Consider the following 4984-nt stretch of genomic DNA (forward strand, 5'->3'; position numbering starts at 1 on the left):
AATCCATGGTTTGAGTGGAATGGATGAATACTCGTGTGATTCCAGACTCAAACAAAGGATCTGATTAGTTAATATATCTTTTTCATAAAAAGAATAATACAAAAAGAAATGAATGCAATGTGTACAGTCAGCTGAAGCTTAGAAAGGAAAGTGATTCCCAAAATATCCATATTTTTATGCTTACTAATATATGAAAAGTTAGAAATGTGTGCTAGTATGTAGGCTAGGGATCTTTTCAGGAATTTTCGGTTATAATTGTCTGATACTTAAGATTCCTTATATCCTAGGAAATTTTCTTGTTATTTGTTGCTTAGAATATATATTGATATTATTTAGTTATCTCATAAATACATTAGGTTGCATGCTCCCATAAATTAAATAGTTTTAGATTGCCTGATTTAGTGCTATTGCACAGCTCTTTTCTGAGTCCAACCGTTGTAGTGTCAGATCTTTTAGTCGACATGTTGTTTGTTTTAGCAGCATGCAATTGTATTCATCAGATAATTAGTTAGTATTGGTAGAACCTCTCCCTCAACTAACAGAAGAGAGAAGTTGAAAGGGATCCTAAAAAAATAGTCTAGGAAGTTTAATATATGCTTGATAGGGCATATATTCGTAAGATAGGACGTCGGTAGCGACACAAGAACCTAGTGAAGTCTAGGAGAAAAACAATTAGGTCCTTAAAACATTGTGTGTGTGAACAGGCCTACCAAATAGTAGATTGTAGTGACTTGGAAACCTTGGAGCAATTTTTAGATCTACTATGGATAGGTGTGGAAGGTAGTATAGGGCCGTACTACCGGAAACATAGGATCCATAATCAAGAAAAGCCACAAAGTTGCTAAGGAACTAGAAAGGATTCGAACATCCCTTTAGAGTTATTTTGATTCGTATTAACCCATTCTCATTACGCCTTCAGCATGGTAATGATCACAAGAGCAAGCGGGTCGGGTTCTAGATCCAAAGGGTCAGGACCAAGTGAGGCTGAGATACATGACTGGATAGAGGCGACGATATCAGCAGCTGTAAGAGAGATAATTTTGGAAATGTTCGGAACTATTAAGACTGAAATGATAGCTTTATTTAATGAATGGTACGTGGCTGTTTCCAATACCTTTGCCGCCGTAGCCATTGCGGCCATTGCTGATGCAACCTCGTCTGGAGAAAAGGAAATGCCCTATCGAGAGTTCAATAACACCAAGCCCCCAAAGTTTGATGGTGTTAGAGATCCGTTTTTTTCCATGGGGTGGATCTCGGATGTGGAAGGATGCTTCTACACTTGTTCTTGTCCGACAAACCTGAAGTTCAGATATGTGCAAAATCTTCTATGTCTAGGAGCAAAAGATCGGTGAAACTTTGTCACCAAGAACTATTCACCGCCAGAGAAGATCATAGTGACTTAGGAACAATTCATTGAGAAGTTCAAGGCAGAGTATGTTCCACCAGTAGAGAGGGAGCGACTCGCTCAATAATATTTGTCCCTCAAATAGACCACTGAATCGGTGACTCTGACTGAAAGATCTAGTATGCTCAAGAGTCATATTAAAGTGATATTGGTAAATAACATATGATACTAATGGGTTACACTAACAAAAACTTGATACAATTGATTATTTATTAGAAATTGATTTTAATAAATATTCAATAAAACTCTTATAATTAAATTGGAAATTATTTATTTCATGGAAATAATAATTTTCATTAGCAAGTAACATAATATATCATATGGTATGATTTATTAAGTCATGTACAGCATTTTGGACTAGTTAAGCTTTTTGTCTTTTAGGAAAAGACAAAGTTTATATCGTATAAACTTTGAGTTTATAAAATATAAACAAACTCTTCTTCTTTATGCAATTTTCGAGATTTACATAAAAAGAAGAAGTGTATGACTTGTCTAATCATGCTTTAAAGGCATATGAAACACACTTATGACATGGAGACAAGTTTGTCTAAAGTTGAAGGAACCAATGGTTAATAACTTCACTTTTAGGCACTATAAATATGAGGCTTCCACTTTTGAAGTTCTTTCCCCATTCTCTCTTGCTATGGCCGAGAGTTTCTCCCTCCCTCTCCATATCTTCTCTAGTCTTTCACTTTGAAGATTTGATGCTTGCATTTTGATTTCTTTGAACCATACTTGGGTTTGGTTCAAAGCTTAAGACTTTTATACAAAGAACTAGCATTCTACATCAAGTTGAGTCATTGTTGGTGTCTCAAAGGTTCCAAATTCTTTATTAACTTCCAAGCCTCCCAAGAGGACCCAAAGAACTACAAAGGTTGCTATTTCTTCACCTCTTCTTTGGTTGGTGTTTTAATCTTTCTAAAACTTGCAAGAAGATCCTTGGTGGGTATAAAATGTTTATGTTATTTCATAAATTAAAGTCTTCCGTTGCCATATTATTCTTGTTTATGAAACAATTTTTGAACTAAAACCCAAGACAGATCACCAAGATGTTCACCAAAAGGGACCTGTTTTGCCTAATGTATACCTCAATAGATCAGGTATAGATGGCTTGATACTTAAGTATGATTAAGACTGATATCAGGGAGTTTGTATTAAACAATTGATACAAGACCTTAATAGATATACAAGACCATGGCAGGAGAAGGGAAATTAAGTTAGAAACTCAACGAAAGGAAAAGAGGCAGAATCCAACCCATCTCAACCAACAACCAAGAAATTCAAGCACCACGAATCAAGGTCTGGAGGACGGAGAGGTCCTCAGTGTAAAAAGTATGGGAAGCCCCACGAAGGATCTTATCGTGCTATAATATGCTACCAGTACGGTAGGGAGGGACATTAAAATAGAGACTGTAAGCAGGCAGTACATGGAACGCGTATATGTTTTCACTACAACCAGATGGGTCACGTCAAGACCAACTGTAATCTTCTGAATCCATCAGGTGCAATACAAGCTCCAGCACCTGCAACATTAAGGATAACCAGCGGATGACAAGGCGGAGTTGAAGCCCCAAGGGCCAAAGGGCGAGCCTTTCAACTCATGGTAGAGGAAGCAAGGAAAACACCAGCGAAAGTGGATGGTTGTTCAACGGATTGAGGAAAAGCTCCAACATAATTGAGATCACATCATAGAAGTTAATAGTGCTCTTAGGATTTAACTAATGTAATAAATGTAAGACGATAACATTATAATAAATATGGAATGTATACTTTAGATATTGTTGCTAGAATTAAGATAATCAAACATATACGTTAGTGTATTTCCAAACGACGTGTGTTGATCCTATTTTAGGAAAGTCAATTGTAAAGAATACAAGTAGTAGTAGTGTGATATGAATATCAAAGGTCATTGGATATGACAAGCATGTGTTTCTTCAAAGTCAAAAAGGAGCTACGGATTTGCGTAGACAAGGCCATTTTAGGCTTGATCAATGACAAGTAGCAACAAATAACGGGTTGAACCCAGGTGGAGGAGAATCGACCCTTAAGATAGAGGTGTGAGGATCAATTCGACTTTTGACATCAAGGTCTAGGAGATATTGTGTCATAAGTAGGTAAAAGTTGTTTCGGTGTTGTCGAAGAAGAGAGTCTTCAGATATAGTACCCATAAGTTATGAAATTCTTGAAGTGTTTCTCAAGGAATAGTTAGGATCTCTTTCCAAGCATTAAGTAGGATTTAGAAATTAGCTAGACTCCCAGCTACAACTCAGATAGCCGTCTAGGTTCATACCTTCACGGATGAAGGATACATCCTTGTAGCAGAGGATCATGAACACAATGGGTGGCTTAGTTTACCATAGAAAGCGTCAAGTAATCAAGAAATACACCAGACTTGGGGATTTGATCTCAACCATAAATAAGGATTTAGTTATTCCACAAAGGATTCTAGCAGTAGGATTTAACGTTGATGTGCACAAATTATACCTATCAACTTTTAAATTTATAACCTAACAAACTTAAACTAACTATGCACCTATAGGCAGTGTACCTAGTCAGATTATAGTATAGCTTGGGTAAGTCGGGTGTGGTTCACAGGGAACAATATTTAATTAATAAAATAATTACTAAAAGTTTATCTAAGAAAAACAACTAAAAGTGGGGGTTTTATCTGATTTTACAAGTTCAGAAAAACTTAAGCACTCACCTAAAAATGATTATAATCAATATACTAAAACACTTTCGTTTAGTTTCGAATCCACCTTTTCCTATGGTTAGTTCTTATTTATGGATTAATAAAGTTGGTTACCAATTATTATGTAATTAGCGATCTGGTCGAATCTACTAATATTTTCACCAATTCACGTACTACTTTGTAAGGTCCTACACAAGCAAACACACAATTAGTTATTACTTATAATTGGGCTATGTAAGATTTGTTAAAGACAATTATGGTCACAATTATGTTCTCCAACACAGTTAAATTGTTACTTTTATCACTTAACTAAGATGTGGTCAATCCTAGCTCTAGCAATTTAATGGTCACTAAATCACTAAGTAAACTAGTTCATGTAATTTAATGGTCACTAAGCTACACTAAACTTGAATTTAAGCAACAAAGTCACAAACTTTAACATGCTAGGTAATGATAATCAAACACATGCATAAACCAAATTCATATAATCCATAAAGTAAGAAACTAACTCATAGTTTTAGATTTCATCTAACTAAACGAAAGCAAGAGTTTTTAGCCCATAATCATAGCTGATGAACACATAAACATAAGGTAAACTAAGCTAAACATCATTAAACTAAGCAAACCAAATGTTTAGATGCAAATCCTTGCTCCAATCGACTTCCTAGCTTCAAAATTGACCCCAAAGGGTTCTTAGAAGGGTTTTTTGTCGCAATACTTCTCCAGAAAGTCACCTCCAAGTCCCCCAATTCGTCATAATTTTTGGATATATACTTGCCTAAAATATGGCCACCACGACGTTGTAAACGCACCACATCGTGGTCTTCGTGTATATCCCGTATTCTCCAAGTCAGCGACAAGAATCACGCAAATTCCATTCACCACGT

Source organism: Lactuca virosa, chromosome 2 (assembly GCF_052849685.1).
Source record: "Lactuca virosa cultivar CGN04683 chromosome 2, Lactuca_virosa_CGN04683_v6, whole genome shotgun sequence".
Lineage (NCBI taxonomy): Eukaryota > Viridiplantae > Streptophyta > Magnoliopsida > Asterales > Asteraceae > Lactuca > Lactuca virosa.